The following is a 23,511-nucleotide window of genomic DNA, read 5'->3' as shown; positions in this document are numbered from 1 at the left end:
TGTTTTAGATTAAATTTGTTTTTTGTTTTGCTTTTTTTTTTTTTTTTTGGTTGGTCGAGGGGCTTGAACTCTGGGCCTGGAGGCTGTCCCTCAGCTCTTCAGCTCAAGGCCAGCGCTCTACCACTTGAGCCATAGCCCCACTTCTGGTTTTCTGGTGGTAAACTAGAGATAAGAGTCTCATGCACTTTCCTGTCCAGGCTGACTTTGTTTTTTTTTTTTTTTTTGTCGGTCGTGGGGCCTGAACTCTGGGCCTGGGCACTGTCCCTCAGCTCTTCAGCTCAAGGCGAGCGCCCTACCACTTGAGCTACAGCGCCACTTCCGGTTTTCTGGTGGTTTATTGGAGATAGGAGTCTCACGGTCTCTCCTGCCCTGGCTGGCTTTGAACTGTGATCCTCATATCTCAGCCTCCTGAGTAGCTAGGATTACAGGCATGAGCCACCAGCGCCCAGCTTCCAGGCTGACTTTGAACTGTGATCCTCAGATCTCAGCGTCCTGAGTAGCTAGGATTACAGGCATGAGACACCGGCGCCCAGCTTAAATTTCTGAAAGGAAGGACCATGCATATTTTTTTTCTGAAACACTTCCACATAACTAGTACAACCCAAGACAGGTGAAATGATTGTTTCTTCACAAAATATTAACAATGGTTTCTTTAATCACTGATAGCAATGCTCACCTTTATAGCTTATTTTCTACATGGAATATCTCTTAAGTAAGTGGGAAAACACAAGGCTGAGAATTTCAAGTATCTAACTGATAAATTAGTTGTACTTATGCTTTGTGAAAATTATTAGAAGTCGCATTCCCAGGCTTCAGAGATTGAGTATAAAATATATGCTATCTACTAACTATTCTTTACCAAGGAAGTAGGGACACAAAAAGGAAATCTCGGCAACTTTACATGGCTGTACCCACTGAACACCCTGTATCTTGTGTGTGGTTTTGCTTTCGTGACTGGCTTGAGAATAGAAACAGGAAGAAAGACTACTGGCATCAAACTAAGCAAAACTCCCAAGATAAACAACTCAATCTCATGACATTTGAGCTCTTCCGTCTCTGTATAAAATGTACAAAACACCACATTGAGTCATAATTTACAAATGACTCTTAACTTTGACGTCATATACACAGAAATACACCTCACACAGTTTTTTGTTGTTGTTGGTGGTGGTCATGGGGCTTGAACTGAGGGACTGGCAGCTGTCCCTGAGCTCTTTTGCTCAAGTGCTCTACCACTTTGAGCCACAGTACCACTTCTGATTTATGGTGGTTAATTGGAGATAAGAGTGGGGGGGGGGAAGGATGGGAAGGGATGGAAAGGGGAAATAAAGGAGGAGGCTACAATGCTTGATAAGAAATGTACTCATTATCTTGCCCATGTAATTGTCACCCCTCTGTACAGTATTTTCACAATTAAAACAAACAAACAACAAAAAAAGAGTCTTTGGGACTTTCCTGCCTCTGCTGGCTTTGAACCATGATCCTCAGATCTCAGCCTACTGAGTAGCTAGGATTACAGGTGTGAGCCACCAGGGCCTGCATAGAAGTCTCATTTCTAATCCTGGTTTCTTCAGTTGGCTCTTGTGAAATTCACTATTTAGCCAACATGTCCCATTCCCACCCCTGAATGAACACACAGGCATCTGGCAACAACAGTAATGATAGTAATAACAGTTATCATTTGCCATCTTCCTTCCAAATACTGTCTTAGTTTTTGGGGTTTTTTTTGGTCGTTTGTGGGGCTTGAACTCTGGGCCTGAGTGCTGTCCCTCAGCTCTTCAGCTCAAGGCTAGCGCTCTACCACTTGAGCCACAGCGCCACTTACAAACACTGTCTTAGAAGCTTCAATTCAAATATTATATAATCCTCTGCTGTGTGTGTGTGTGTGTGTGTGTGTGTATTGGGGCTTGAACTTAGGGCTTGGGCATACTGTCCTTTAAGTTTTTTGCTCAAGGCTAATGGTTTCCCATTTAAGCCACAGGTTTACTTCCGGAATTTTGGTAGTTATCCTGAGATAAGAATATCATATACTTTCCTGCCTAAGCCAGTTTTGAACTGCGATCCTCGGATCTCAGCTGCCTCCTGAGTAGCTTTAGGATTACATGTGTGAGCTGTCAGTACCTGGTTCTCCTCTGTTTTTGTACAGAATGCATTCTTCAAATGAACCATGAAGATTAGAGTTTTACGAAGATTAGGTTTTGGGAGCTCAGAAAGTGGCTCGTTTTAAGAAATTCTATATGGTTTTACACATCCGTTGGAATTCCTAAAATCAAGAGTGTATGAATACAAAGTTCTGTTGAGGATGTGGAAAGTGCTGTTGGGAGTTAGGAATTTGCATATGTACACTGGAGTGTATACATTCCTGTTCTAGGAGCTAGCAATTACCCTGCTCAGTTTACATCAGGAGCAGAAATATATATTCCTCAAAGGCATGCACAAGAATTCTCAGAGCAACATGATTCATAACAGCCTCTAAGTGGATGCTACCCAAGTGCCTTTCAACAGCAGAATGCAACAATAAAACATCATATATTCAACAAACAGGGTCTCACAGCGATGAGAGGAATGATTTAGGTAGAGGAGCATGTTCAGTTCATAAGATACGACTGCACACTATCTTCTTTTTGGAATGTATGCTTTGGTTTCCATCAGAAGTTTCAAGATGAAAAGGGACAGGGAGTTGCAGCACAAACAGGTGCTCTGGAGCTAACACTGGGGCAGTGGACCGGGCCAAAGCCACTTCAAGGCACATCCGGGCTTTCTGAGGGCAAATCTCATCCCTCCCTCTACTAGCTCTCCTCACTTCTCCTTTCCTGCCCCGAGGGGCAGAGACAGCTCTCCTCAGAGTACAGAGGACTGAAGCTGGGAACAGAGTATACACAATGTGCAAAAGCTCTGCTAGCACGTGTGTAAACAGAACATAAGAGTAGCAGTGCCTGAACCCTAACATTCCAGCAGACTCTGGGCTAAGATGGATTCACCCATCTTAGCAGGTTCTCTGAATTTACCTTGTAGAAGTTAAGTGATCAGGAATGGAACCTGGAGTTTTGTTAAAATCCCACCTGAGGCCAAAACTCACATTCTTTCTACCAGATTGCCTTGTCTCTCTGATTTCTCACGTTTGCAATGCTTCACAGTTTTCAAACTGCTCTCTTATACAGGCTCTGCACTAATTCTCACAATAACTCAGTGATTTGGGCATTACTATTGCCGGATGGTATGAGGAAACCTGAGGCACACAAGAAGCTTGCATGACCTGCCTAAGCTAATGAGTTGAGAGCACACACAGCATCTTTCATCTCTGTAATCTTTTCTCTGACCATGTCTAGGTTGTTAGTGAAGGGATGATGGATAAGGAGACGAATTTCTCTCTGTTGCCCTTGGCTTTGAGGAGATACAGCAACAAAATTATGTAATCACAAATGCCCGTAAGGCCATCTTTTGTGACCTTCACTCAGAATTCAGGGAAATCACCAGCCCAGTTCCAGGCACCATGGGTGTAGAGGAGAAGGGTGGGGATACAGAGATATTGTAAAGTAATGCCGTGGAGCAGCCAACTCCCTGACAGATGATAAACAATGACAAGGAAAGAAAACTGCTCTGCCTTGGTTAATGCACAGCGTAAGAGCATCCAGAACAAGGCCCCCAGTGCATCTAGGACAGGGACTCCTTCAGTGATAAGATGGGATGGAGGGTTGAGGGCAGAGAGTACCATGCTTACTGAAGAAATGATAAGTGCAAAGGCATGAAATTATGGGGGTTGGAGGCATGGCCTAGGTGGTAGGGTACCTGCCAATGAGTGAAAGTATTAGACAGCGTTCAAGTTTTAGATGGAAGAAAGGGAGAGGGGGAGAGGAGGAGGAAGGGAGGGAGAGAGGGAAGGAAGGAAGGAAGGAGGGAAGGAAGAGGGGAAGGAGGGAAGGAAGGAACTTCATGTTAAGAGAAACTACCAATTATTCTGATCATTCCCTTTGGTAATCTACTGTATGCACAGTACCAATACAGATACCGCTTCTTACTCACAAGCCCAAGTAATAGACATAAAAAGGCATGGATGGTAATATTTGTTACTAATTATTTATATTAATACTATGATTATGTACATTATGCTATGTGCTAGCTCAAAATTCAAGCCATTTGCCTGATTTTTAGTAAGATTGGCTAGGACAAGCTAGCTTTCTTCCTCATGATTTTTTTTTTGGTGCCAGTACTGGGTCTTGAACCCAGGTCCTTGCATTTCCCAGTTGGCTTTTTGGCTCAAGGCTGGTGCTCTATCACTTGAGTCACAGCTCCACTTCTGGCTTCTTGCTATAAGAGGCTCACAGACTTTATTGCCCTCCTGGCTGGCTTCAAACTGTGAGCCTTAGATCTTAGCCTCTTAGCCTTAGGATTACAGGTGTGAGCCATCAGCACCTGCTGACAATTTCAATTCCTAAATTGATAGCACAGTGGATAACAAAGTAGCTTCAGGCAGTGTTTGCCTGGCTTATTTTAGTCCCCAGTTCTTGTAAGCTCATCTGCAAAGTGGGAACAAACACAAGGTTTCACTTATGTAAGCCTGGACCTTCATTTTTCTTGCCAATGAAATGAAGATAAGCACACTTGTGACAAAGCACACACAGCTACACACTCTGGAATTGGATCAAGACACCCAGAAACTGGGCTGGGGAGGTGGCTCGGTGGTAGAGTACTTGCCTTGCATGCTTGAGCCCTGGGTTCGATTCCTCAGCATCACATAAGCCGAAAAAAAAAGACGGAAGTGGTACTGTGGCTCAAGTGGTAGAGTGCTAACCTTGAGCTGAAGAGCTGAGGGACAGCACCCAGGCCCAGAATTCAGAACCCATGACTGGACTCCCCCACCAAAAAAGACACCCAGAAACATCTTGGGGTGGGAATATGCAGCAGAGGAAATAATGAAAGCCAGCATTTGGAATGTGGTGGTTGGTATTCAGAGGGAAACACATAAGATCATGAAAGCTCTGGGAAGGGGGAAAAATAAAATCTATGAAGAAAAAAGAAAATTAAAAAATCCAGTAAGTAAGAGAAAGGACTCTTAAAAGAGGCAAGTTATAAATCAGCCAAATGATGCAGAAACTAAGAACAAAGAAGACTTTAAAAAAATCATTAAAGACCTTTGACATATAATTTCTATTATAGTAGAACTCGCTGTTGACATTAGAAACCATCTCAGAGTTAACTGAAAATTCCTCCAAAGCCTTGGCCTTTTGAAAATAACACAAACAAAGCCTTATTTTAGAATTCATGATAAACTGGTAAACTTTTGCCCTCTTTCAAAGGATTTAATAAAACAAATAAATGTTTTATTCTTGCTTCTAAGCATTTAGCATCTATTTGTACAACTCTTGTGAAAATGACAAATAGTCTTCAGAAAAGCAGATCTGAGAGGACATTTACTAGCAGCCCTTTACTAAGGTATCCTTAGAATTAAGTATGTGTATATGGATATTTCCTATCTATCTATCTATCTATCTATCTATCTATCTATCTATCAATCATAGTCCTTAGGGCTTAAACTCAGGATCTGGGCACTATCCTGAGTTCCTTTTGCTCAAGGCTAGCACTCTACCACTTGAGCCACAGTGCCACTTCTGGCTTTTTCTGTTTATGTGGTGCTGAGGAATCAAACCCAGGGCTTTGTGCATGCTAGACAAGCGCTCTACCACTAAGCCATCTTCCCAGCTCTGCTTTCCTTTTTTTGTGCCAGTTCTGGTTCTTGAACTCAGGGTCTTACATCCTTGCTTTTTTGCTCAAGGCTGTCACTCTACCACATAGGCCATATTTCTACTTCTGTCTTTTTACTGGTTAGTTGGTTTGTCTATCCAGACTGGCTTCAAACCATGGATCCTCAGATCTGACTCTCAAGTGGCTAAGATTATAGGAATGAGCCCTGGAGCCCCAGCTAGTAGAGATTAATAAGACAGCCACAGCTGGAACACTGTCATTTCCAACATTTCTCCCATTTGTAACAGATGAGTGGAGTTGTACACTGAATCACAAATGGGCAACCTACAGTTCATAAAAACTTCAACCTAACAGTGGGAAGGTAAAAAATATAGAGACAAGCATAATGTCTAATTCAGCATGCTGTGATTTAATTTTAGATAAGTTGTGTCTTGAAATTTACATGAAGGTCTTTGACTTTGGGTAAGTTTAAATATTTACTTTCTGATAAAGCATAGCTGTTTAACATTTAAAGAAGGACCCAAGGTAATGTTTTCTGAAACACTATTGTGCATATCATGCCATGCTAAGTTATTTATTTAGGTTTCTGCTTTTTTCATTATAGAGATCCAAACTACTCATTCCATGGTTCACAGACAGAAGGACTACATATATTCACACATTCTGGGTAAACTGAGGCATGAGGCCAGTGTAACCTACTCCAGTGAAATGCTCTTTTGGTTATCTGGCATCAATTTCTGACATGTTCATTAGGAACTCCAGCCTAAAGTATCAGAGAGAGACTATAAACTAGGGTCTAATCTCATAAATGATGAAAATGTACTCATCTAAAGTGTGGTCATTGTTTTGTATGTGTGCCAGCACAAGGGCTTGATTAGGGTCTCGGCACTCTTGGCTTTTTCCTTCAAAGTAGGCACTCTACACGTTGAGCCATAGCTCTACTTCCAGATTTTTGGTGTTTAACCAGAGATAAGAGTTTCAAGTGGCGCTGTAGCTCAAGTGGTAGAGCACTCGCCTTGAGCTGAAGAGCTGAGGGACAGTGCCCAGGCCCAGAGTTCAAGCCCCACGGCTGACAACAAAAAGAGTTTCACAAACTTTCTTGTCTAGGCTGGCTTTGAGCTGTGATCCTCAGATCTCAGCCTGCTGAGTGGCTAGGATTATAGGCATGAGCCACGGGCACCTAGCAAATGTGGTCATTTGTACAGTGATTAAATGTTACCTTCTTTGTGTTCCTTATAGGAGCATAAGAGAATAGATAATTATAGCCAAGGAGCAAATTGTACAACTTGTATGTTAATATATTAAGACTTGTGAATTGTATTAATGTTTAATGTCATGATAGACCAAAATAATTAGACTAAGAAACATATAAATTAAGGGTGATGATTCACTTATCAGTCACAAATGCTATTATGACTGGATTTGTAATGGTGACAATTTATCTTGGCCATCCTACACCCTACATAACCCCTTTCCACTAAGCCATCAAGCTCATTAGCCATCCACATTTCCAACAAGGCTTGGCTTGGGTAATATATTCCATGTCAGACATTTGTAGATTGTACTGTAGGATAGATATAATCTCTGCCTTCTCAGAGCTTAAAGATCTTTCCATGCTTGTCCTAAATAATCTAGAAATGATAGAACCACCAGAGTGCCTGGTATTATTTAGAATAAGCACTTCTCATATGGAAAATGACAAAGAAGTATATGAATGTCAAGAAAATATAACTAAAATCAGAAATATGCCATAAAATAAGCACAGCTAGGCCTGGTAATGCACACCCATAATCTCAGCCACTAAGGAGATTAAGGCAGAAAGGACTGCACATGTAAGACTAGCCTGAGAGCAGGCGCCAATGACTCTACCTGAGTGAAAAGGAGCTCAAGGACAGCACCAAAACCCAGAGTTTAAGCCCCAGGACTGGCAAAAAAAAAAAAAAAAGGACTAGCCTGTGTAGCTTATGAAGAACTTGTCTCAAAAAGTCAGGGAGGAAGCCGGGCATGGTGGCTCACCCCTGTAATCCTAGCTACTCAGAAGTATCATGGTTCAAAGCCAGCCCAGGCAGGAAAGTCTGTGAGACTCTGATCTCTGGATCAGTGCCGCTGGAGTGGCACTGTGGCTCAAGTGGTAGAGTGCCAGCCTTGAGCAGAAGAGCTCAGAGACAGCGCCCAGGCCCAGAGATCAAGCCCCACTACCAACAAAACAAACAAAAAACTGGGGGAGGGCTGAAACCCAAGCTGGGATATAACATAGTGGTACAACACTTGCCTACCATGTTCGAGGCCCTGGACTCCATCACTCAATGTGAACCAAGATGCGATCTCATGGTCAGATATAAACAAGGACTTGTCAAAGGCAGGCAGGCATTATTTGTAACCCATGTGTGCTAACATGCCTGATGCCTTAGGTAAGGCTGAAACATGAAAACTTAGGTCTACACTCTTTTTTAGGGAAACATCCTACCTTCAATGAGTGGATGATGTGGCAGGAAGGTCCAGATAGGTTGAAAAGAGAGGAAGGGAGAAAGGGAGTCAAGGGGAGAAAGAGTGAGAAAAGAAAGAAGGAGACAGACAGACAGACAGATAGACAGACAGACAGACAGACAGGCAGGCAGGCAGACCGACAGACTTATTTCTTCTCAGTTGAAATACTTCTTCACTCTTGTATAGTGATCACAAAAATGGACATAGCTCAGAGGCAGAACAGATGCCTAGCAAGCATGAGCTCAGGGTTCAATCCCCAGCACTGCAAAAATAATATAATAAAAGCCATGAAGGGTTCCCCCAGAAACCATCTTCACTCTCTGTGTGGTAACAGACACCAACCCCCATCAGTACTCAGAGTAGCAGGGGGCGTTGGGCTCCATCTAGAGATAACATTTTCTGGTCCTGTCTACAATGAGATAGGACTACACAGGAACACTGAAACAAAAAGATGCAAGAAGTTTAAGTTCAACTTCCTGGCAAGGCTACTTGACCTGACCTTTCTTTTGTCCTGCTGACTGGAAAGAGGGAGAGCCAGCACAAGCTCAGAGACTGTGCAAAGTGTAGCAGAACCAGTGTAGGGCCCTTCCTTGACTGCTCACATGCTATGTATAAAAGAAATAATAATCAAATGCACTTAAGACATTCGATCTGGGGTCTCTTTCTTACAGTAGTTTAATAAAATCTTTGACTATTGAAACAATAATGCTTAAAGACTACTGAAGGACTCAGAGTAGAAGATATAAACATCACTTTTAAATGAATAAAGTTTTGTTTTTTGTTTTTTTTTTTTGCCAGTCATGGGGCCTGAACTCTGGGCCTGGGCGCTGTCCCTCAGCTCTTCAGCTCAAGGCTAGCGCTCTACCACTTGAGCCACCTTCCCTGTTAAGTAAATAATGTGTAAATACATTATAATTTATTACACATAAAAATAGTATAATATGAAATCATACTGAAATAATAAATGGTATGAAAATAAAAAAACTATAATGAAGTTATTGGAGATAAAACCTGTGAGAGACAAAAGTGCTTGGGACAAGTAAGGAGATGAATTAATTCAGGCTGTTGTAATGAAACATTCATGAATGACAGTGACCTCAGAGAAATGTGTATCTGGATCTGGAGTAATACAGAGGCAGGTAAAGGATGGTATCTATCACAAGACACACCATAGAAGTTAGGAGGAAGAAGAGAGAAGAGTCATATCTCAGAATACTTGAGAGCAAGGTGGTCCTTGATGATTGAAGACCACAAAAGAGTAAGGAGGAGCTGCTGGAAAAAAATTCAAGGATGGGGGCATTTTCCAGGGAAACGTTGACATGGCCAGATCAAAATTAAAAGCAGGAGGGGGAGGGGAGTGGGCAATAAAGAACCCTTGAAAGGTTTTAGCAAGCTGGTGGTACATTTGAGAAAGGATTCTACTCAGAGTGTGGAAGTGGGACTGGGGAGAGAAAAGACTAGAAGAGCAGTAAATAAGAAAGCAATTTAATGAAGAGGTTGTCTAGATAAACTCAAATCTTGTCTGCCTCGCTGGGCCTGTTAGGACAGCATTAAGTAGGGATACTGTGCAGACCTGAGTATCAGGAGAAGGATCTGGGATAGATTTAGATTTGTGAATTTCTTAAGATAAGGAAGCTGAGATCAACCAAGGAGAGAAAAAGGGCCAAAGGCAGAATCCCTGAAATTAGTAACACTTGGGGAACAGGAAGAAGGAAAGGGATCAGCAAAACAGGGGGGAAGGAAGAGCCAGCGAAGGAGGAAACTAGGAAGAGAAGGATGACCTGGGAGCCAAAACAGGAAAACCCTCAGGAAGAGAGCGATGAGTGGCCCTCATCTCAGCCACGCACAGAGGCTGCAGTGAGGCAAGGGCTGGAGGGGACAACACGTGATACCAGAGACCCTGCAGAGCTCATTCAGAGAAGTCGGCTTCACATGGGAAAGGCTCCAGGGAGAAACTGAATATTCACTTCTCAAACTTGCCAGGTGCTGGTGGCTCACGCCTCTAATCCTAGCTCCCCAGGAGGCTGAGATCTAAGGATCAACATCTAAAGCTAGCCCAGGCAAGAAAGTCAGTGGGACTCTTATCTCCAATGTACCAGCAAAAAGCTGAAAGTACACAGCTTTGAGCAAAAATGGTAATGAAAACCATGTAGGCCCTGCGTTCAAGATCCAGTACTGGCAGGCATACACACATACTCACACAAAACTTGCTTGGGATTTGTTAAAGTGCTGTGTGTTTAGAAAAGCCAGATAAAATCCCCCCTCATTCTACAAACGTATGTAAATTAGGGGGAAAATAATACCTGGATAACTGCGAGAATGAAAGAAGGTAAGACAGACAGTTAGAAGGATGTACTTTTCAGGATGAGAGAGGAGTCCAGAGGTGGAAGTTGAAAAAAGCAGGGTAACAAAATGCAGAGATGTGTTTCTTATTTTAAGTATAAAGTCAAATCATGCACTGTAAACAAATTTTAGCTCAGAATGACAACTCAAATATGTCGCAGTTTAATCCATACCTGCTTCTGAAGGTACTTATGATCTTTATAAAGTTATCAAGATTGTAGAATTCCAGTTCTATGAAAGTGCTTCAACAGCCTTCCACTCCATCTACAGTGCTTGCTTTTCTTTGGGCACCGGTAAACATTAACCTTGCCCGCCACCACTTTATTCAGTCAGTCGTAACATTTTCAAATGCCCTTTGTTTGGAAAAAGAGTAACCTTGCAGGATGAACCCACACTCATAAGGCACCCCTGCATACTACATAGCAACATGACCCCCTTGCTCTATGTATATTCAGTTCTGCAAAATGTCAGGCTCGCTCCGAGTTCCTAGCAAGACTCAAGCCGGACCATCTGCAAGGAAGAAGGAGGGAAGAGAACTACTGATTACTCCTCCTAAGGAGAGTGTCGGTGACCCACACAGCTTCGTTTTCTTCTCATTGCCTTGGCCATGCAGGGAGTGGGAAGGACGTGGCCTGGGAGAGGGGCTGTGCCCTGCTGGTGACTTTACCCCTCAGCCCCAGGCTGTCTTACCGGTCAACACCAAGACCCTCCAATCTCACAGGAAGACAGAAGAAAGCTATGTTCTTGGGGAATGAAGGACTCACATCCTTGAGCTTGTTAAACTGGCATATCCAAGCCACACAAAGTGCCTCAAGCCTGTAATCCTAGCTAGATCCTCTCTCTCAAAAATAGCCATCACGGGGCTGGGAAGGTGGCTCAGTGGTAGAGTGCTTGCCTTGCATGCATGAGGCCCTGGGCTCGATTCCTCAGCACCACATAAGCAAAAAGAAAAAAGCCGGAAGTGGCTCTGTGGCTAAAGTAGTAGAGCGCTAGCCTTGAGCTGAAGAGCTGAGGAACAGTGCCCAGGCCCAGAGTTCAGGCCCCATGACCGGACCCCCCCCCCCCAAAAAAAAATAGCCATCACGAAAAATGGTTGGCAGAGGGACACAAGTGGTAGAGTCGCCTGCTCAGCACGTGCAGGCGTCCTGAGGTCCAACCTCAGTACTATCAAAAAGAAAAAGAAAAATCTGGCACATTCACCCTAAGCAGTAGGATTATGTTTTCCATTTTACTGAAAGGAAATTGGGATTTAAAAAATCTGAATGACTAAGATCATCACAGAGTTAACATATTAGTGAACACAATTCAGATTCAGATCTGACCAACTCTACCAAGCCTTAGCTAACCCCTTCAGATTAAGTTAAAAAACTAGCACAAATTAGTTTCTTAGACTTCACAATCAAGAAGAAGGAACCTGTAAGTGAAGGAGAGACAGCTCACTAGTACTTACAGACCACTACTGGACATCAGGAACAAAGTATGACAAAAGAAACAACAACTTACGCCCAATGGTGATTCAATGGGCACTTAATTTCTTTATCATCAGCTTAACTTTCAAAAAGCACATCTACATGATTCCAAGAACCTGTTCTAACAAGAAGATGCAGAACGAAGATGACAGCTGGAGCATCCTGTCAACACTGAGTCTGATAAAATGGTCTCCATTCATCATCAGAGTCTCACAAAGCCAGAGCAAATACTGAGTTTGAGTTCTTTTTTAAAGTTAGGTTATGACGATTTCTTTGTTTTTGGTGGTAGTCCTGGGCTTGGACTCAAGCACTGTCTCTGACGGTTTTTGCTCAAGGATAGCACTCTACCACTTGAGCCAGAGTGCCACTTACTGATTTCTTAGTGACTAATTGGAGATAAGAATGTCACATACTGGCTTAGAACCATGATCCTCAGATCTCAGCCTCCTGAGTAGCTAGGATTACAGGCATGAGCCACCAGTGGCTGGTGAAGATTTCCCTTTTTTTATGCTAAGTTCATTTAATATCAACTATAACTTTAATTATTATTGTTAAACAGTCAACTCACTTCGGCCATGTTGTTCATAAATTCAAAATATATTCAGTTGAGCAGTGAGTACTTTGCTATGATTTATGATTTTACCAATGAAAGGATAAGGGGCTTACATCAGAACTAAGATTACTCAGGGAGAGGACATGATGAAAGTACTATACTCTTATAATTCTACTTTACAAAGTACATTCCCTTTAGCAATTCTGAAAAGACCACCATTGAGTCTATACACATTCTGCCTCATAAATCAGGAAGTAGAACAACAACAACAACAACAAAACCTGTGGTATTAGAGAAAATATTCTTACCTAATCCTTATGGTTACAGTGATTGGCTACACCATCAAACCTACCAGGTTGCATCCTAGTAATCTCTGCTCCTAACTACCGGGGGTAAGCTGTGGTGTGTGAGGAGACAGGTGCTTAAAAAACCCTGCTGTCGAACAGCACTAGCACAAGCAGAAGGAAAAGCAGACCCGAACTGCACACACATGGCCTGCGGGACAGTGAGACCACAGAGAGAAATTACAGGCTTCTCCTAAATCAGTGCTGTCATCGGCCTCACAGAACTTCCTGCCCAGGCAAATCGGCCTTAATTGGTTTTCATTCTGTTGTTGTTGAAAAAGCCACCCAGAGAGCATCATGGGACTTTCTTTTGCATACACACACATACACAGAGTCTCTTTAAAAGCTCCAGGGAGCACATCCAGTTTCGAAGGAATAGTAATAAGGAACAGGTTAAGGGTATTTTCCACTGGCTTAAAAATAAAACATTCTATTCTTAAAAAAAATAATAAATTTCAGAATTATAGGAACCGGAAGCAGCAGCTGGATTTATCAGCCTTTATTTCCTCTGAGAGCCACAGTAAGGAACTCCCCACTGAGACAAAAGCCTTGCAGGGGTGAGCTCCTCCTGTGGAACCCAGACTCCCCAACAGGATTCCACGCTCAGGGCTGTGGACATTTACAGCCCCCTCCATCCCCCCCACCCCCGCCGGGTTCCAGCCACCCTGAGAAAACAAGAAGTCTGGGTAGCATCCATACACTTACAATGGGTCTGAGTGGAGGCTCATCTTTAGGGCTCACTATGCACCCCCAGGGACTCTGCTGGGAAGAAACAAAGGGAGCTGGGTGGGCTGAGACTTCTTTTAGCCACTTGTGATGATAGGTGAAGCCCTGAATTGCAGGCCACAGTTCTCTCATCCATGAAATGGTCATGAGACCAGAAATAAAACATTAAATGGATGAGGCAATGGCTGGGAAATACCATGTAAATAACACAAAAGTAACAAGAGACCAGAGTGCTAACAGCAATGAATGAATGCATCCATGTAGGTGGTTTCCCAGTTCCAAAGTCTTACAAATACCATTTCCTTTGAGCTCAAAATGATACAGCGGGATGGGTGGCAATGCCATTATCACCGTTATCAGCATTATTGCTATTATTGTTTTATAAATAGTTGAGAGGGAGCCCTGGTATCTCAGCAAACATTCCACGCATTTGAAAACGTTTCAGGAGGTGCCTCTTGCCCACCAGGTGCTGCTCGGGGCAAGTCCCTGTGCCTCCTGGGCACGGTGATTCATTGCCTTGTCAGCAGGCTGGCAGAGGACAAAAGTAAATTAAGACCTGGTTTCCACTCCTGAAGAATTCACAAGGCGGGGGCGGGGGAGGTAAGGAAAGAAGTGACATACAAACAGACAAATTAGAAAATGCTCTTTACTTAAAAACATAGAGTCTGAACAAAATGCTTTGGGAATCACAGAACAGGAAATGACTGTGTCCAGAGGCTCATGGAAGAATTTCATTGATTTATAAATGGGGGGGGGGAGGAAATCAGATGACAAATTCAAATTCATCAACATTTGACTTGGGGTTAAAATTCTGAGAAAACTAGGCAGTCACGTCAGTACACTCAGGACAATTCCTCTGCTCATAGCCAATGAATATATCAAATAAAATAATGTAGATATCTTTAAAGAGCTAGAAAACTGGGTGCTACAAAATTCTAAAAGATAACATGTTTTCCAGAGTAATACTTAAGTACACAACATACCAGGGTGTCTGTAGAAGCCTGGAAGCTAGGTCTATGTCTGACTCTAAGTGTGGCTACTTAAACTAAATATCCTAGAACCACATTAGCAAAAACTAGGATTTGCTAGTTAGGCTGTCTGTCACCTGTCTGTCCATCCATCCCTGTCTTCCTCCTTGCCTTCTTTTATACTGGGACTGGGACTTGAACTCAGGGACAAGGTACTCTCACTTGTTGCTTTCTACCACTGTAAACCACAGCTCCACATTTGTTCCCCGCCCCCCACTCCCTGGTTAATTGGAGATAGGAGTCCCAAAGATTTTTCTGCCCAGGCTGGCTTCAGATCTCAGCCTCCAGATTGGCTAGGAATAATAGGAGTGAGCTACCTGCGCCCATCAGATTTTGCTGGTTTCTGGCTGGGCTTGGACAATGCACTCGGGTCTCTGGTGCTTCGTTTTCCTCACTTCAAAGGTCACCATGTTGGTGGCCGCCTGCCAGATAGGTGATAAGGATGAAATGAATGAATACATAGAAGCGCACAGGGCATTTCCTGGCACAAAATGAAGGTGACCCGAGGTAGCTGGTTTGTAATAAAACTGCAAAAGTACAGTAATTCATATGGTTTTGCTCACTATCAAAAGAAAATACTCTGAAGGTTCAACGTTTCAGATTTGGCCTTATCCCATAATTTCCACGTTTTAGGAATTTACAGAAGGTCCATTTTAGTCAGAAAAAAAAATGTAGATTTCCTGCTTCAGAAACATACTTAAGTAGAAGTCTGGAAATGTAACCCAAGAAATGCAGTTTTTTTTTTTTTTGGGGGGGTCCGGTCGTGGGGCCTGAACTCTGGGCCTGGGTGCTTTCCCTCAGCTTTTCAGCTCAAGGCTAGCGCTCTACCACTTGAGCCACAGCGCCACTTCCAGCTTTTTTCTTTTTGTTTATGTGGTGCTGAGGAATCGAACCCAGGGCCTCAGGCATGCTCTACCACTGAGCCATCTTCCCAGCCCAAGAAATACAGTTTTAAAAACTCATTTCTACCTGGGCATGGGTGGCTCATGCCTGAAATTCTAGCTACTCAGGAGGCCGAGATCTGAGGATCGTAGTTCAAAGCCAGCCTGGGCAGAGAAGTTCATAGAATGATCACCTCCAATTAACCACCAAAAAGTTAGATAGAAGTGAGTATAGCTCAAATGATAGAGTGATAGCCTTGAGTAAAAAGAAGCTCAGAGACAGTACCCAGGCTCTGAGCCCCAAACCCAGCACAAAAAGAAAAGTAAAAAGATACACTTGGTTTAGAACATGTCTTTTAAAACTAAAGCAAACACATGAATTAAAATAAAGCATAAAATTAAAAAAAGAAACCTTCGTTCCAAACAACTATTCACAAGGAAAAGTAAATTCCTAAGGGTAGTGTGATTCAGACCTGGAAAAGAAGGGAGGGAAAAGGAACAAAGTTTGGAGAAAGTTAATCAAAAATTTCAACCAGGTGGTGTAAGGCAAGGGTGCGGTTACATAAGGCCAGAGGGGAAAAGGAAAGAAGAGGTATCTTTTTTGGCCTGGAAGTGTTTGAGCTTCCAGGTTCCAGAACAAAATTTCATGTAGCCCTTGTTTGCCCTGCATTATTTCTATTTCTTGTCCACGCACGTCCAAGGGGCTAGGGCTGCTGGCTCTCCGGCACAGAGTCACATGCAGGGCGGGGGAGCTCGAAGAGACTGGAGTGCCCTTGGGGACCCTTTGTGACAAGTCACAAACGCCTCCCTGTATGGATAAATGCTCACAGGTTCATCTGGAGCCTGAGTCAATACTCTGATGTTTCTCATGAGCTAGCACCTGAATTTTGGTGAACTAGGATACATGCTCAGACCAATTCCCTTTCTTCCTGAGCTCCCAGACCTGCACGGAGGGCGGCTGAGGGGCTGGAATGCAATAAGCAGGAAAGGCAGCTTGGGAGCCTGTGGCTGTCAGGCTGAGCAGAGGTGACCCAACAGGTCATTCCAGCTCTTCACCCAGTACCCCAGCCCAGTCTGGTCTGACCATGGCCCAACACAACTTGGCCCAGCATACAGGTGAGTTTTTGGAAAGAAAAGTCATGGTCCTGGGTACCCTCAGCTTCCCCAAATTTGGCTGTGAACCTCAACTGAAAAAGGACTTTGAGCTAGGCACTGGTGGCTCATGCCTGTAATTGGAGCTAGTCAGGAGGCTGAGAATCACGGTTCAAAGCCCAGCAGAGCCCAGGCAGGAAAGTCTGAAGGACTCTTCGATTAACCACTAGAAAACCGGAAGTGAAGCTGTGGCTCAAAGTGGTAGAGCACTACTAGCCTTTGAGCAAAAAGAGCTCAGGGACAACACCTAGACCCTGGGTTCAAACCCCATGACTGGCCAAAAAGAAAAGGGGGAGGGGGAGACCTCGTGTGCGTGAGCAGACATGAGGCCCATTATGATGGTGTACTTGAAATTCTGTAGACCTCAGATCTTCAGACAGAGTTATGAAGTTGGAAAAAAACAGAAGAGCACAAGCAGGGTTGGGTGAGTTTGTGGGGTTCTGGGGGCTAAGCAAAAACCGTCCCTAGCTAAGTGGTCACTCGTAATAATAACATTCTCCCTGCAGCCATGATGGCGGATCCACTTGTGTCTCCTCTCTGGGGCATCGACGCCCCCGTTCCTCACGTACTGACTGTGGCATGCCATCTATACTGCTTGGATTCAGGGTAAGATTCACCTTTGAGATGGGTTGTATTTACCACCAGATGTCTGGCAGGCAATCCAATCTTGCACTTAATGAAGAGAAATTGTTGCTTTCCTTTTGTTTAGTCAAATGAGGATTCGCTTAAAGGTTCATTTCAATGAAGCTTCAGCAGGGAGCCAATGGCTCAGGCCTGTGATCTAAGCTACTCAGAAGGCTGAGATCTGAGGATTGCAGTTCAAAACCAGCCCCAGCAGGAAAGTCCATGAGACCCATGATGTCCAGTGAGCTACAAAAAAAAAAGCTGGAAATGGAACTGTGGCTCAAGTTGAGGGCTAGCCTTGAGCACAAAAGCTCAGGACCAGACAGGGCCCAGTCCCTGAGTTAAGCCTGAGGACCAGCACACATACACAAAAATAAGAAGAAAAGAAAACAATTGGTAAAATAGTAGGGAATAAGGGGGCTTTTGCCTAATGTTAGCGTCCACTCCATACAGCCTGAGCTGAGGCTGTGAGGACCAGCAAGCTGGCATTCCATCCCAGCTGGAGAGATGCCTTCTTCCCTCCTCTCCAGGTACCTGGTAAGCAGGAGCCAGCTCTTCCCTGATGCTGAAGACACCAGAGCAGGTAATGATTGAGGTGACACTTGTTCATTCTCCTCTTGTTACATCACCAGAGGGGGGGCCCTAAACAAACTGGTTCCCCTGACCCTTTTTTCTCCCCTTTTGTTCCTTCCTGTTCCTTCCTTTATTCTCCTTGCCTGTACCCGTGATGAATTGAATTGTGAGTTCCAATCCTACTGGTGGCACATGGCAGGTGGGTCTCAGCTGCTGGCTGCCAGCTGCTGATGCCTTGCTTGCCGGGGGAAAGGGCTGGGGAAGTCTACCTAACTCAGGGCTGAAACTTCAGGAAGCTCACAAGGCTGCAGACCAAAGTTACATTCTGCACACAAACAAAAAAGCATTCTCAGTGCAAAACACAGTACTTTCCTTCGTATCAACCGGACGCCTTTAACTTTCTAGCATGGATTTGAGTAGGAGATGGCTTCTCAGTGGATCCTCAAAGAGGTAAGATTCTTGACTTGTGACAGAGTGTCAGCCTTGAGCAAAAAAAGTCAGGTAAGACCTGGAAAACTCTATGTTCAAGCCCCATTGCTGGCATGCGCAGGTGCGCACACACACACACACCCTGCGCCACACACACACACACACACACACACACACACACACCCTCTGCTATGCTAAGTCTTCCATGGGCTTCACCTTCTTTGATTGGTCTTTGTAGTCATAGCAACAGGCCTGAATCTGAGAAAGGGAAGGAAGGGGTGGTCTCAGGCCAAACAGAAATCCCATGATGATAATAATAAGGGCAAAAACTATGAGTAAAAGGAAGCCTCCAAGTCAACACTACCAATAAATAAAAGGACAGGTTGATATTAAATTCTAAAAGTTATTAAGAGAATCATAAAAACATACTTAGGTTCTGGAAGAAATCAATTCAGTCAGAGCTGGCTATCAAGTTTTGGAGATCAACACAAGACACTCCATTAGTCTTAAAGACTCATCAAGGGACATAGCAGATTGAAATGTTCTTAGGAGATTATTTTTTATGAATCATGGTTAGAATTATAGTTATGAAGAAGAGCAAACATCCTCAAAAGTAAGCATGGTAAAGTAGCCGAAGAAATAATGTTTAATTTCCTAAAGGAAACCCTCTCTCTCAAACCAACCAGCTGAATTTCAACAAGAATTCTGAAAAGACCCAAGTGCATGTAGCTATGCTTGCTTGTGGAGTAGGGAGAGAAAAGTAGTATCTTCCTTCTGCTAACCCTGCCATTGCTCTCCAGTGAGAACAGTGTCACCTGTGTAGAAAGTACACATGGAAATGTAATACTTGTACACCTGGCTTTTTGAAAAGATAATCCATCACAGACTAACTTTTGGTCAAATACTGGGTAACAAAGCTCACAGTTCCTCTATGCAAGCACACAGAGCCCCTTGGGAAAGTCTTCTTATTTTGGAGCTCAGGGGGCCACAGTTAGGTCATTCTTCTGTGGCTCCAGCAGCTTAACCAAGGGCAGATTTTCAAGACAAAGCCAAGGTCTGGCAAGACAGGGAGACACTAGACAGAATGCCCGAGTCTGGGAGGAACCAATTTGGAGCAGCACTAAGAATGAAGCAGGCAAAAATCATGGGGTTTGGAAATCATAAACCAGTCAGATGCACACATCTTGTTAATGCAAACTTCCTACAGCCTTTCCTTGCTGAGACCTGTAGAAGCATCTTCCAGGGACTGTGCTACCTCTCCGTGACAGCGCTGAATGCTTACCAACACTGTTATTTCATTGTGGAGAAAACATTGGTCTTAACTCATGTGTAAACTCGGGGAGAAGGAATGTGTGCCACACACCTGTCACCTTCTGATCTGCCTCTGCCCCAAAGCCCAGCCCCCAGCATGGAGATGCTCACAATAAAGTGGAAGACCAGAGTGAGTGAGCGTGGGCAGGCTTGGCCCAACACCTCTGTGACATTTCAATGGAAGGATGCATCTGATACATTTTGGGGGGGAGGGGAGGAAGAAAAAGCCATTCAAGGCCCTCAGTGCTGCAGAGATGATATGTTTCTCCAAATATAAATCAAAGGAAAATGATAAACCACGACATAGCATCAGGAAGTCCAGCGAAAGTCAGCTTTTCCCCAGGATGACTGGATGGCCTGCAAGGCAGTGAATAGTAAATTCTTAGAAATAATTCTAGTGAGTAGCCCCATTTTCGTAGGTGCCTCCAACATGTTTAGAACCACCTCCCTGGTCCTTGAGCCTTGAGTGGCGCCCAGAGTTCCCTCCCGACCCCCAGGGGCAGGCATTACGAGTGGGCGCAGGCCTGGTGGATGTGGCAGCAGGACATGGACAGTTGGATGGACAAGAGGGGGCAGTGGGGCCCAGAGTGAAGCAGTTACAGTTAGTAAGGACAGTGGCTTCTATTCCCGCCAATGCATCCAAGCACAGGGGATTCTGGATGCGAATGGCACCCAGTCTGCTTCCCTATGATGGATACTCCAGCCCACTGAGTGACCAAAGCCCGGCTGGTAAGCAGAGGCAGGGCAGGGGCTGAACCCCAGCTCCCCACGTTGTTTTCTTGAGTGTCTTCTACTTAGCCTGCCTGTCTCTTCCGGCTTCCAAGATGTAGCTTTGACAAACTGCGCACAACTGAAAAGGGCCATGAAAAAGCCTTCCAGACTTGGCCTGCCCAAGAGAACAGCCCTGGTTAGCACACTCTTTTTGATAAAGCCACATAGTCTTCGGACAGACACTTTGCTGGATGAGAAATGTGTGGGAGTGGAGGACATCAGCTGGAAGAGGACTCTGCAGGATGCGAGCCTCTGGCGTATCGTGAATCCTCTTGTTCCCTGGACCCATCCTGCTCTCCCTCCCCCTTGAAGCCACTACTGGATAGCTGGGGCTAGGATTCTTGAACTCCAAGGACTGCCAAGGGACAGGAAAAGGTCGGACCCTCTCCACCAAGGCAGCCTCATTAAGGAGCATCTTGAAACAATGCTGTAGTTCTGCAGGTTGGAAGATTGGGACAGATACAAACCCAATACCACAGGGATCAACAGAGAGCAGCCTCTGAATGACCTGTGCAATCCAGAACGCCTGATGTAAATAAAGGCTTTCTTGATGAGCCAGCCTCCTTTCTTGAATAGATACTTCCCATTCAGTACCCCAAGGCTTCATTGTCCAAGCACTCAACATATGTGAAACCTGACCAGGCCAAAGGCTTTTTGTGTGTGTGTCAGTTCTGGGGTTTGAACTCAGACCCTGAGCTTCTTTTTGCTCAAGGCTAGCACTCTAGCACTTGAGCCACAGTGCCATTTCTGGCTTTTTCTGTGTATGTGGTACTGAGGCTTCATGCATGCTAAGCAAGCGCTCTACCACTAAGCCACCTTCCCAGCCCCAAAGGCTTATTTTTAACCATCATTTGTTGTTGTTGTTTGCTAGTCCTAGGCACTGTCTCTGAGATTTTTTTCACTCAAGGCTCTTATCACTTGAGCCACAGCTCCACTTCTGGCTTCTTGTTGGCTATCTAAAGATGGAAGCCGCACAGACTTTCCTACCTAGGCTAGCTTTGAACTGCAATCCTCAGATCTCCATCTACTGAGTAGCTAGGATTACAGGTGTGAACCACCAGCACCAACTTAACCGTGGGTTTGAATGATGTCCATAAATCATTCAACTTCACTCCTCTTCTGTATCCAAAATACTTAACACAAAAATGAGCAACTAAGGAGATGACTGGTTTAATATGTATATCCTGCCTTCTTTTCTCTTTGATTTGGCTCCAGTAAAAGCTCATTTCTCCCAAGGGAAAGCAAAATAAATAAATTTTTAAAAATCCACCAGTATTAACATTTCAATGTCTTTCTTCCTCTGTTCCCATGGGGTAGTCTCTAACTTTCTCAGATTTCCCTGTCATTGTCTGCTATCAGTTCCTCAAACCTCAATGCCAGTAACTCCATCCTTCTAATCCTTCTTTATGAACACTCCCTGAGTCTCCTGTGAATGTCTGCCTCTCCACCTCCTTACTGCTCCATTATCCTGGTTTTAGTCTCCTAAGCTGTAAAGCTTCCCAGGGCAGGGACCCTAAACTTCATGTTGCTTTTCTAGGGATCAGCACGATGCGCTCAGTGAACACCACCAAAAGGAGTCCCACATTGTTTCACTGGCTTCTTAGCAGGCCCCGAGGTCAGGGGCTATTGGTTTCAATTTGCAAAGAAAGTGAAGCTCAGGTCTTTGCAGAGAACCCCTCAAAACATTAGTTCTGACATCATTGGCTCCCAGACTGAGTTTTCACAGACCACAATACAAGCAGTGAACTACATAAGTGGCACACCCAGGCACATGTGGCATGACTCGTACACATGAAGAACAAATACATAAGGCTTTTTAATGTGGGGGAGAATAATTGTTCTGAAAGCAGAGCTGTTTACATTAATTCTTTTCTCAAGGACCTTTTGGTCCCAAAGCTCCGCAGAAATGTCTGCTAGACATGAATGAGATAGGAACAAAGTCGATCTGGTTATAAGGTCATGAAACAAACTGTCTCTGGTGAACTGCCAACATTGCTTCAGATGTCTTGAAAGAGCTGGACGTGCCACAGCTGCACTGGCTGCCAAATGAGAAGTAACTTGGCTGGGGTGATTCCCCGTAAGGACCAGAGACACAGCAACAGGCGGGCACTGGGGCAACTGACAGTAAGGGGTCAGCGGAGGCCTCTGACCCTCCATGACCCTCTAGGGCATGTGAGCGTCTTAGCCTAGAAAAGTGGCTTGGAGGCAGATGCCCTCTAGACTAGTTATGGAGCAAACGCTCCAAAGCAGTGAACGGCAGGTCCCACCCCAGTCAAGGCACTGCCTTAGCAGGCTTGGGGTGTGGCCCGGGCACAGGCATCTGAGTTGGTTATCTCCAGATTCATAGGCAGAAGGAAAGGCCTGGTATGTCCAAAGTAACTTGTCTGATTGATACGCAAGATGGTAACCACTACGGAACACCTTTTAAAATTACATGACCATATAACAGTCATATTAGATAATAAATATAGACATACAGATAATATAAAGATCTAGGAGAATTCAGATGACTAGTCTCTGATCTTCCAGCTTAGCTCCTACCATCTGTCCTCCAGGGAAGGTAAGCCTGACCTTTATGCAGAAGAATCCCGTACCCCAAGCTCCCTGCACTGTTGACAGTCTCATCTGTGAGTCCCAACCCTGCCCCAGAGTATTGTTCAGTTCCTGCGAGCACCCACCAGTGAATAAAGTATGCCCAGAGTCCTGGCCTGCATTCTAGATGCAGTTGGGTCACTGGGTATGTGACTCTGGACCGGAAACAACATTTTGGCTCTTGGCTTTCCCTTCTGCGGGATGATGGCAGAGACCGCATGGTTCCTAAGGTCTTCAGATTGGAATGACCCCTCCCTCCTCATCCTCTTCCGGTCCCCGCTTCCCCCATCCCTCCTCCCTAGCTTTCCTGCTCATCCTCAGGGGAGTTCTGCTGCTGTACTGACGCTGTCCCCACACTCTGACCTCTCTCCCAAGCCATGGGAATGACGGCCACACATTTATGGGGCCGTGTGAGACGTGAATTTTAGAAGTTTAGTCTGGGAGCCTAAAACTTACTGTTACCGTTTGGATATGAAATGAACATATTTGTAAAAGGCACTAAAATTTTATCACATGATGACTAGG

At 44.5% G+C, this 23,511-nt stretch overlaps 1 protein-coding gene across 4 annotated transcripts in view; it reads right to left on the bottom strand.

Moving 5' to 3' along the window:
* Positions 1 to 23,511, bottom strand: part of Lrrc8d (leucine rich repeat containing 8 family, member D) — a 91,810-nt gene that overhangs the window by 4,556 nt on the left and 63,743 nt on the right. The window contains exon 1 of one of the 4 annotated variants that reach the window (XM_013018329.1): positions 10,707 to 10,728. The exons of the other annotated variants lie outside the window; for them this stretch is intronic. The gene's annotated coding sequence lies outside the window, so the exon portion shown is untranslated. Of the gene's footprint in view, positions 1 to 10,706; positions 10,729 to 23,511 lie in introns of those variants that run through there. 4 annotated transcript variants of the gene reach the window in all.

This window comes from Dipodomys ordii, unplaced genomic scaffold, assembly GCF_000151885.1.
Source record: "Dipodomys ordii isolate 6190 unplaced genomic scaffold, Dord_2.0 Scaffold39, whole genome shotgun sequence".
NCBI classification, from domain to species: Eukaryota; Metazoa; Chordata; class Mammalia; order Rodentia; family Heteromyidae; genus Dipodomys; species Dipodomys ordii.
The sequence above is the reverse complement of the archived record's forward strand: the minus strand, read 5'-3'. Positions and strand labels throughout refer to the sequence as shown.